The following is a 12,152-nucleotide window of genomic DNA, read 5'->3' as shown; positions in this document are numbered from 1 at the left end:
ATCAAATTATGCTTAATGTAAATTCAAATTAAAATTATCAACCTTGCTTTAAAAATGTAAATACAGAGATATTGATCATGAACCAGCTTGATTTCAGCACTCGTCCTGTTTCAGTGGCCATAAACTTAACCTTTTGCAATAATTTGGAGCCAAAGTGGCATGAATGAAAGATACTTTCCCATCTTTCATCTCCTCCACCATCGCCTATGGAAACCTGAACAGCTTCATTGGGAAACCCTCTTGAACATATGGCACAGAACCTATAGACTGAAAGACGAATCACTACAATTTAGGTTAATGCAGTGTGGGGTGGGGAATCTGTTGTTCAATCTGCCTTCCACTTGCACATCTTTGGAACCAATCCCTTTGAGACCTGTGAAATTGATAATGTATAATTATAGCCAATGTCCAGTGGGAAAGTTCCAGTGATGGAACTGCTTCCCTGAGTGAAAATAAGTGGGGGATTCCCCTTCTCCTCTGTAGCCCACTCTTCTTTCTGTCCTCAAAATCTGCTTCTGGCAGGTGACCTGCTGGACTAGATATTCTAGCACAGTGGAGGGCTGCAGGACCAGCAAGGGCTAAAGAAGTCCTATCGTGTTAATGGAGATTCATTAGTGTGATATTAGATTTAGGTGTTTGGTGGGAATATATCCATTGAGATCCTCCAAATCATTATTAAGAGAAAACATACTGCTTTATTTAAATGGTACTGATAGTTCCGATAAGTATATTCCTGTTTTCAAAGACATATGAAGTTAGTCATTATCCCTTTCTTTCCTATAGTGGAATATTTCCATTTCCCTTTTCCCACACTCTTCATTTCTATGTTTAAGTTTTCTATAAGGTTTTGGGTACTTTTCCTGAAATATTAATAAATCCAACAGCTTTTGTATTCTTTCGCTTGGGCATAAACAGAAACAAGGGGTGCTGGCCACCTTTTCTTCACAACTGTAAGAACGCTGGCTTTGTGTCAGTGACTCATTATTTTTCGTTGTGGTGCATTCAGAAACTAGACAGTTTAGGTTTTCCACTACATTTTTCAGGACATTTAAAGACAGTGGGAGAGGTAATTTCCACAGCGTTAGCATTACCACAGTAATGCCTCTTCTGAAAAAGCTGATGGTAGAAAATAGGAGCCATTAGTTAGTTAATGAATGTTGTACATTCTACTTTCTTATGAAAGGGTTAATTCCTATGTCTTTTATTTACCAAAAGAGGTCACTGGGAATTCAGTAGATGGAGCATCTGTAGTGGTCTTTAGATTACTGTTGGGTATATTCATCAATCACAATCTATGTGTACTTAAGGACTTTTTACTGTAACTCCTATTCAAAATCCTCTTTTTCCAAAACTGAATTTAACCAGCTTTCTCTCCATTGCAAGAAAGTCTGCAAAAAGTGAACAGTTTTTGAGTATTCTTTGCATTTTGGAATTTATTCTGCCAAAATAGTTCCACACTTTTTTAAACACTGAAAACAGTATTTTGTGTGCAGACATGTTGTTTTCCATGCAGAAAATGTGTTCAGGTCATGGATACCATATAAATGAACACTGTAGAAAAACTTGAACAATGTCAAAACCTGACAAGGTAGAACTTGAAATGTTACATTCTATTACTTTGCAGCTGCATACTTCTTCTGTAATAGTTCTGACAGGTTAAAGTTAAAGAAATAGAACAAATCTAGCTACGTGAACTGTTCAAAGTGTCCTAGGAGCTGGGACTGGGCAATCCTGTTAGAATCCTATGAAGTGTGTGTATTCTTGAAACAAAACATTCTGGCCCCCATGGTTTCAGGAAAGTCTTAAAATTAAGGATCTGAAATATCTGAAATGCTTACTCATATTTACTTATTAAATTAAAGGCTATGAACAATACTGTGATTATTTTGTTTTTAAAACTCATGGAATTTGGGTATTTATGGAATTCAAACAGAGATAGAAGGAAACTCCCTGTCCTATCATTCCATTTTCCTATTTGGGTGCATTTAGCATTCAAAAATGAGATACAAAAATCTGCAGAGCTCATAGACAGCCTTGATGAATATGGACCTTGCCATCCACCCACAATTTCTATTTTCTCAATACATATTGACTTTCCTATTAGTTATAGTGAGACAGTTGCCTCAGATAGCAGTTGTGGATGGTGGGGAATCTCGCTGATGTGTTGGAGGATAAACTGTATGGACCATGTTACATGACCTGCCTTTCTTAGGATATTCTGCTACAACCAGCATAGTGAACAATACTGTTCTGTTGCCAGTTTTGAGCCAGGAGTCAGCTTCCAGTCCTATAGGTTTCTACAGCTCTGCTGTTTCTTCATTGTGGCAACATCTTACATAAGAAGTCTGGTGTGTCTAGAGAGATGGTTCCTCTTTGCTGCAGGCTTCCTGTACCAGAAAATGTGGAGAGGCTTCATGTGAAGAGGGACCATTCATCTTTAGATATGTTTCTTTCCACGCGAGGAAAGCAATGGCAGAGAGGGTGGGGTGGGGCACTCTCTTGCTCTCCTGTTATTGGTGTTATTAAGTAACATGTAAGGAAGGGAATGATTAAGTGACAAGCAGCATCTGAACAGGACATATATGTGGAATACAATGGAGGAGAAAACATGTTTTCCTTTGGCTGAGGTAACAAAATGTACATGATTCACTTTGTCCAAAAGCATGAGGCTTGACAGCTTTATCATCTAGTTTGTGATTTTTGAATGAGTATGTGAGCATACCCAAACACACTCCAAAAAAGCTGTGTCTACCTGAAAGCCAAGGTACCTGGAAGCTCCATCTTCAGCAAGGCACAGGCTGTCTGTCTGCCATGATAAGCTATTATCCATGTTGACTGTAAAAAATAGGGTATCAATGTCCTAGCACAGCATGCAAAGTTTACAGGGCAAGAGATAGACCACTGATCTGATGTAGCCAGCCAGATTCTTACAATCTCATTCAGCAAAAGCAAATCCATGGTCCATAGGCTGTGATGTTCAGCTTGAGTGCCGACGGATGTCTACTATTCATAGATTTACTTTTCTTATGTAAGCATTATCCTAGCATGAAATATCTATCTTTAAGCCAATGACCTGAGAAATGTTTTTTTCCCTTCCAGTTTGACTTCTCCTCCTCCCCTTTCTCCCCAACTTAATCATTCTTAATTTTATTTATGTATCTCATCTCCCTGGGGAGACAATACACTAATTAACAGTGTAGCTTATTAGGTTTGTGTTATTTTCTCATCATAATGTACACCAAATGAACCTGATGCGCCAGATCAGGTTGCTGGATGACTGGCCTTTTAAAAAAAATTATTTTGGTAGTCAGACACACATGACAAGCGATGCATTTCTGGGTGATTATGCCTTGAGGAGTGCTATGGGGACACAAGGTCAAAAGGCTGAGTGACTTTAACTACCTGAAAGAGCAGAATGATCCCTTTGAAATTGGCTGTCTGGAATGTGTTGTGGCTACGTGGAGTCATCAAAGCAATAAAATTCAAAACATGTGCGTGTGCCAGCACATGCATACACACACCCGCACACAGGTACAGGGCAATTTGACATTCTTATATAGCATCATGCATGCAAGTAGGCTTCAAAACCAGTCCAGGCATCAAAATTGTTCCATAAAAAGAGTAAGGAACTGATTCTGGTAGGGATTTTTGTTTGTTTGTTTAAACATGTATAGCTCACCATTCTACCTCTGAGGGTTCCCAAACAGACACAACAGTGTGTGTGTGTGTGAAATACTATTAAATTTAATTGATTTCTGTCACCGAGGCACTCAAGGTGGCTAATAGTAATAAAATACAGTTAATGAACACTGTCTTGATTAAAAACATAACATAAAGTCAAATACAATTAAAATACAACGGAAGATGTAACCAATGCAGCACTCAGATGGTTAGATTTCATCAACATTGGGCCAATATAGGGATAAAAAAGCATGGAAGGTCTGGAGGTGAGCACAGCAGCTCATGGATTGCCCTTTGCCCCACCCATGATGCTGAGAGATTTGGCCATAAAAGCCTTGACCTGCTTTATGAAGCACTGAAGCCCAGACATTTCAGTGAGAAATAGGTGTCGGAAACCTGGATTTTGTACATCTGACATTCTGCTCATCCTTGCTAAGTCGTCGCTGTCAGTCATTTGTTTCTTGTTGATTTTATATTCTCAAATAGAGATTCAAGGCAGCTTACAAATTAAAATGCAATAGAGTTAAGACTAACATTGAAAAGGAATTAAACTAGCACAATTAAAATCAATTTGAAATTTAATAGTTAAAATAATAAAGAGCAGTTTGGGGGGGGGGATACAATAAAAACAATACAGCCTTCCTTTTCACAATCCCTTCTTTGAAACCTACAGTTCTCAAATGCCTGTTGTTTTTGTTTTGTTTTTAAGTCTTTGCCTGATGATGGAAGGACTGCAAGGACCTGTTTTAGCTTCCTTTGGAAGAGAGTTCTAGAGTCTAAGTCCCTTTCTCATTTTTCCACCAGTTGGACATGTGAAAGAGGTCCTCTCAAAATGATTTTAGCACCCAGGCAGGGTCTTCTGTGGAAACACACTCTCTAGGGCTGCACCTACACTACAGAATTAATGCAGCTTGACACTACTTTAACTACCATGCTGTGGAATTCTGGGATTTGTGGAGACACAACAAACTATAATTACTAGGATTCTGTAGGATGGAACCATGACAGTTAAAGTAATTTCAAACTGCATTAATTCTGTAGTGTGGCAGCCACCTCAGATAGGAAGGACCTAAGCTGTATAAGGCTTTATAATAGGAACGTTGAATTTTGCCTGGAAGCAGCCAAACAGCCAGTGGAGCTGTACAATACAATTAAAACAGTACAACATTCTCTCAAATCTATGGCTGGAATTCTCTGCATAGTTAGCTATGTAGCAAAGGTTCTAAGGAATCTTGTTAGTGAATGCAAAGATGGATACCAGAATACTAGCAAGAGTGTCTCGGTGCTCACTGGGCTCTGCCGTTTCACATTTGTGCTGCTATCCTGATTCTCATTGGTCCCATTGTGCCCATCACTCCTATTGTGCATTGGTCTCATTGAGCATCAGGTCCCATTTTTTATCTTTCCTGTTGCGCATCAGGTCCCTTTGTGCATGGGGTCCCAATGTGCACTAGTTCTGTTGTGTACCAAGTCTTGTTATGCACAGGTTCCATTGTGTGTGTATCCCAATCCATAATGGTTACTTTGCTGGCTCTGCTACACAGGAATGTAGCAGCAGCCTCTTGCTGAACACAGGCATTGTGAAACTGTAAAAATCTATTTTCTGCATTTACAAAGATGCAAGTACCCAAGTGAACTCTTGACCTATTCTTTAGGAACCAAGACTTCTCAAAAGCCTGTTGGATTTTTGAAAGTCTTCACCTGTTGATGGAAGGAGGGGAGCATTTTAGTCTCATTAGGAAAGGAGTTCCAGTACCTAGGGGCAGACACTGAAAATGCCCTATTTCACATTCCCAAAAGTAGTCCCTGTGGAAGTGGTGAGACTGAGGAGCTTATTCCATGGTATTTTAATTCAGTTTACCTCTATCCGGTTTAAACCTTAATTTGGGCAGCACCTTGATATTATCAGATTATTTTTGCTACCTAATTTGCTGCTCAAAAACAGACCAGGTAAATCCCCACTTCCAGGAGTGCTTCACCAGACATTTTCTCAACTTGGAAAACTCCTGGACTCAAAAAGAACTGGGAAGAGTGGCTCTGGAGGATCCAAGCAGGGTTATATATGGAAATATACTCTGTGAGATGGGTTGGACTTAAGCTGTGCATGGCTTTATAAGTCATAACTAGGACTTTGAATTGTGCCTGTAAATAGATCAGCAGTCAGTGGTACAATTCAAGGGAGTTATATGGTTCCTGAAATCACATATAATTTAAATCATTGTTGGGAAACTTATTGCCTCCCAGATGGTTATGGCCTCCAATTTTCATCAGCCCTAACCAGTGTTAGAGAGGCACAGGTTCCTGAATCTTACTTCAAATTAATTTTAAACAAGCCAGTGTAGCAGGCCATACACACACACACACACACACACACACACACACACACACAGTGTGTGTGTGTGTGTGTGTGTGTGTGTGTGTGTGTGAATAACAGTGTAGCAGAAAATCAATATTATTTTCCTCATGTGTTAACTGTACCAGTCCAAGTTTGATTGTGTGAATTGTTACAGATCAGCATCACAAATACCAATCATATGGGCACCATGACACATGGAGGTTATTTTATTTTCAATCAATAAAATGATCCCTTGATATCTATAATTTCAAAATGATCATGTGAATTGTCCTCAACCTGGTGAGCTTTTCCAATGATTTTCTTTATTCCTCTGAAAACAGTCTCATAAAGCCCACCCAACCAAACTAATGTAAGAGACATGTGCAAATTCAGCTTTCTGATTGGTGTTTTCATTTCTTTTAAACAGTGACCAGGACGTGGTGACAGCAAGGTGGATCTAGGCTTAATGACTGGAAAAAGGTTTGCTTTTCCTGAAGTACTGAGGTAATGTGTTTTTTTTTTTACAAAAATGTCATTGGTTGAAAAAAGCATTATTTTAACTATAATGCATGACCTCTATTATCAGTCAGCAACCTGGGTAGAGAGAAACAATATTTTATACTAACAGTTCTGTCAGATAGTAAAGACTTCCTGAATGCTTTCAACTAGCATGATTTAGCATGATTTGTCCACTCAGTTAGGGCAAAAAGAAGTGTATCTATTTATCCAGAGGTTTATTTTTCACCCTATGATAGCTTAGTCACCTGAAACAACTATCATAAAGCTGTTATTATCAGTAGCAATCTCCAGAGGGATAGTTCTGTTGTTCTGCTGTGGTTAAAAACAACAACGAGTGCTGTATAACTTTAAAGACTAACACATTTATTATGGCATAAGCTTTTGTTAATAGTACTCTGTTGTCACAAAGTATTGTTCCATTTAACAGTGCTGTGCCATGTTCAGATCATCAGCATTTGTATGTACTGGGTTCTGATGTCCTAATATTTTATTAACTTGAAAGTTGGGATGTGTCTTTAATCCGCATTTCACTGAGGCTCATGACATGAGACATCTGGAACTGACACTCTGCTTCTTTGTCAGTTGGCCTGTTTTTTGGCAAGTTTCTGATGTGGCAGAAATATACTTCTTTATGGAAATGTGCCGCATTAACAGCAAAGGGGAGGACTTCAAGGTGGTGACACCACTGTTTAGAAATGCATTTCCTAAAGAGATGCTTATGCTGTCCATGGACATTCTCTTTCTGTATTTGCTGCTGTGTTATTTTTAATATTATTGGAGGGTAGTATATATTAGTGTATTGTGATAGTGTTCATGGTTCAGTCACTTGGAGTCTATTAGATGAAAGGACAGATATTTGAGATATAATAAAACATTTCTAAAAGTTTTTTTTAAATGCACAGTTTCTAGTTCCAGGTAAGCTGATGCTTTCCATGGTTTATTTCAGAAGAATAGAGATAATTTTCCAAACACAGAATTTTAATAACATGTACTTTCTTTTTTTTAAAAAAAAAAATGCAGAATGGCACAGAATAAATGAGCTGTGTTTCATATCTTCTCGGTTCTGCTTGCCTTATCAGAATTCTGAATTGTGTAGAGCTTTGTAACCACATTTCCACTGCAGGCTTTCTATGAGCTGAAGCAGATGGCTGATAAAGAGTGGCTTCTGGTTGCTCTGGCCATGATTGGGCCAGGACTGCAGCAACTGCATGGGCCACCCCCAAAGTGGGCTACCACCACAGGTCCCAAGCCACACCACGCCAGCCAGGAGTCACTTTTCATTGACTCCTTTTTAATCTGTTCCTTTGGACCAGAGCATAGCCTTGGCGTGGCTTCTGGCCACTTTGGCAGTGAGCATTATGTAAATGTCATGCCCTCAAAGCATCCAGAAGTCACTTTATTTGACCTGTTACTTTCAGGCCTATATAATTATGAGAAGGATGTCACTAGATCTGGTGGGATTGAAGTGCACATTCCTTTGCCTCTTGCCTGCATGTGCATGGAGTTTAATGGGAAGAGACATTTATATATCATACTCAGTCTAAAGAATGTGAGCTTAAATAGGTGTCAAAACTTCATGACTGACTCTGTAAGGAATATTGTGAGTATCACTTGCCCATTTTACAAGAATTTGTATAAATCCCATGTACCTGATGAATCCATGCAACCACATAGACAGATATGTTCATTGTACAGTTTACTGGACACTACATCCATGTTTCGGGGGGAGGAATTATATGGAAATAATGTGCTACCTAATCCTTTGAGCTAGATGTGGGCAAAGTCCATTGTCAGTTGATATTTTTTTGCCTTTTTTTGTTGCATTTTGTCCAAATCCTTTTGGGAGGGGCACAGCAAGGAACAGTTTTCCCCTGACCCTTGCCCTGACAGTAAACTGCTACTCTTGGAGGCTTCCAGGAACAATAATTACATTTTTGGCTGGAAACAGTAGAGGAAAACACCCTAGGGGCCACAGAAATTACCCTGAGAACATGCACTCCATGTCATGCTATATATATTTACTCAGAATGTTACATTGTGTTTAATAGGAATGGAGAGAATATTTAAAAATATTCAGAACATGGCTGAAAAACATGTTTTTTACATGTTGAGAAACTCTGTTAAGAAAATCCTGAACTAACAAGAACCTTCACAGTTCAGGACTTTTTCTGTGCAACATTCACATGTGGTTCCTTTTGCTATGAAACATACTTTTCTGCATTGAAAATAGCATTTTCTGTGAAGAAGGCAATATTTTTATGTAGAAGAAACTGTTTCCTGGGCAGAAAATTGAGGACTTATTTTGGGAAAAATTATCAAATGTAAGTGGGAGACTTATTCTGCACAGAAAACAACCACACAGAACATAATATTTCTGTGTAAAAATATTATTCTCTGTCCAGAAAAGATTGTTTTCTGCACAAAACAATTACATCAACATTTTGTGCAGAGTAAATCCTCAGTTGCAAATAGGCTTCAAAAACTGTATGACTTTTGAAGACTTTTTCACAGCAGGAATATTATTATGAAAATTATTTGTCGCTTCCTTCAAAAAGAAACCTAATGAAGAATTACATCCCTAGTGTTTAAAGTGTCTTTCATCCAAGTAAATTTTCACAGGATTATAGCTATTCCCACATATGTCCCACTGAGCTCAATGGAGATTACTTCTGAGAACATATTTGTGGGATTGCACTGTAAATGTAATACAATTCACTCTGCATGAAGTAACCCTTTATACTGGCCTTGCTCTACTGTGGCAATAATGTGTTCGGCATCTCTAACCAATATAGTTTATACTAGATGAGAAAATAGTACATGATGAACATATCCTCATGTCACAACTCAATAATGCTAACAGGTACAAATAATGCTGAATATACAGTGACAATGAACTGAATAGAATCAGCACAATAAAATGATGGATAATATGCCAATAAAGTGATTGATGAAGTGATGAATCCCTTGGGGCACAGTAGGCAGATTAGTGTGTAAAGAGATAAAGTATATAAAGAACAGCTGGAAGAATGAATGAATTAAACAGTTACTTCAGGATCTATGCTTTATCCATATCTTGCTTTGTGAAGCATTCCATAGCATTTTGGAACTACTTATATTTGTATATCATTGTTGCACAAAGTGGCATGTGTAGAACAAAGACTCCAAGCAGGATTTCCATCCAGAAAATAGCTCTAACCCTCCAAGTAGTATGCAATTTAAAAAAATAAAATAAAATAACACCAGGGAAGATAAAATATACAAATATTAAGACTTTTAAAGTTTTTTTTTAGCAAGATAGCTATATTTAATTGGAAATGCACCAGTGTCTCTGTGATATTTTTAGAGGTCAAGGAAAATCTGTGTGTCTAATTAGATTTTAATCCTTAACAGCCAAACCTCAGTGAAGCTTTAAAATGGATCACTCTCCAGTCAGCCCTTTAATATATATAGTCTTTATTTTCAATCTGGAAATTGATTTTCATAGATAGATAGATAGATAGATAGATAGATAACCTAGGTGAGCTATATAGTTGTATAATATTGTGTCATATGATAGATATGATTTTATTTCTGCATATGCATGCAGTGCTGTCTTTAAAAGAATCCCCTCTAACCTTTAGTGTGTTCCAAATATGCCACATTTGAGTCAGAATGTCTAGTCAATTATTTATCATCTGTGTCTCATGTTATATAACACTCTATATGAAATTGTTTTCTGAAGTTTTGAGAAAACAAGAGACTTCCCTGGGATAAAACAATAATAACTTATACTTCAAAAATGCCACCAAAACTTTAGGGCTCTTTTTAAAGGTTGGTTCACATTGAACCAAAGTTTCTGGGGAAATGAATGGGGATTATTCATCTTGGACTTAATCTTCTATGCTGGTCTCCATGAGCTTGCTATTTCTTTTCTAAAGTTATGCATGCCAGTTGCTTTGCAACATGAAACTCTGGTGTAGAAAGAAAGCTATTAATGTTTGTCCATAATTTTTGATTAGGATGATACCAGAACAACATATAGAAGGCAGTGTTTCTTTGTTGCTGACATCTCCTAATGTAATTGCTTCCACATCACAATTTTAGATTTATCTTTAGGTCTATGGAGGGGCACACAGATTTGAATTAGTTATCAAATCCACATAAATTTGATGATATGCACAGATCTGGGCAAGAATATAATACTATTTTAATAGATCTATCCTGAAAAATCCACAAGGATGTCTGCTTCTAACATCATTTTTAATTATTATTTCTGTTGCTCATTTATTTGCATTCTTAGGAATAAATTTTGATAGTGTTTCTGTTGATGCAAATTTTACATGATGAACTAGCTACAGACTTGCAACCTCAGCAATGGAATTATAACAGCTGGTCTGTACCATGTTCATTGGATGCAAATATTGAGGAAGCGTGCATCAATTTCATCTAAGCCATTTCACTTTAGGTTGTCTTTTAGGTGATGAAGTTTTAACTTGGGGGCAAGGAAGAATTGTGAACCAAATTCTTATGTGAGCTATTTGCTCTGCTTCCTGGTCCTGAATTGTTGCCTTTGGATACAATGGAGAGAAAGGAAGGATATCATCACATTTCATGAAGACTTCTTAGTAGTCAAGTGCATGAGCAATGAGGACCTAATGCCAAGAGCAACAGAATATTACATACATTAATGTGCTATCTTCTGAATTGATGGGGCATTTATAGTGTAGTTTTCTTAAGATTGTAGTGATTGAAATAAATTACGTTTTCAGAGGTATTATAAATGAATTCATGAGAATACTTAAAATGCTGTCAGTGTATATGACCAGTATGGACCATTGGGATGCATTCATTTTTACAATATGATATTTTACAACCAACAATAATGGTGACACTATTTTACTTGCTTTCAACAAAACGGTTTACTACAGTGATATAATGACTATCAAACATTGTGATTCTGAGGACTTCAGTTGTGCCTCTGAAGTGTGACTAATTCCTGATCTGTTTCATGCTGTGCCACCTTTAATTGGCACCTGATTATCTCTGAGATGCTGTAGAATATTGCTGAGATAATGCACTTACCTCCCTTGGTGAGATGTTCAGCTCCCCTGAGATCAAAGACAAGGCAGTAGCATGTGTGCTTCTGTAAGTTCAGGGACTGTGACAAGCTCTTTCTTTTGTTTCCCACTGTGCATACATGGTGGAATCACTCTGGCTTTCTCAAAACTGCTTCAGACTAGAAGACAGAGCTGCTGGGCAACATGGGTGTTCTGAAAGACATTACTCTGCACACCATGTCTGATGCATACTTGTTGCATAACTGGGATCAAAAGAAAGGGAGATCATATTGGGAAGTATGTCACACTTTTACAATTTCTCTACACCAAGGTATATTCTCCTTTTAGATTGCTAATGATGATAACCCAGGGCTGATTGACATGTTAGATTTTCTGTTCAGGGAATCTTTTCCAGAAGTAATTCTCAGCTTGCAATGATGCATAACTTGCCAAAGTAATCTAATTCTCTCCTGATGAAGCAACTGGTTTAATAGCTAAGGAGAATGCAGCTGGCATATGGTACTGAAATCCTGACCAAACCTATACCCCTCTCATATAGCATTCTCCAAAGCAGATGTGAG

General features: G+C 37.8%; 1 protein-coding gene across 1 annotated transcript in view; it reads left to right on the top strand.

Moving 5' to 3' along the window:
• The first annotated feature begins 6,448 nt into the window (after positions 1–6,448).
• The window catches only part of DAB1 (DAB adaptor protein 1), a 416,141-nt gene continuing 410,437 nt past the window's right edge, over positions 6,449–12,152 (top strand). Inside the window, exon 1 of the mRNA XM_042464067.1 lies at positions 6,449–6,520. The gene's annotated coding sequence lies outside the window, so the exon portion shown is untranslated. The remainder of the gene's footprint in view (positions 6,521–12,152) is intronic.

This window comes from Sceloporus undulatus, chromosome 4 (genome assembly GCF_019175285.1).
Source record: "Sceloporus undulatus isolate JIND9_A2432 ecotype Alabama chromosome 4, SceUnd_v1.1, whole genome shotgun sequence".
Taxonomy (NCBI): Eukaryota; Metazoa; Chordata; class Lepidosauria; order Squamata; family Phrynosomatidae; genus Sceloporus; species Sceloporus undulatus.
The sequence above is the reverse complement of the archived record's forward strand: the minus strand, read 5'-3'. Positions and strand labels throughout refer to the sequence as shown.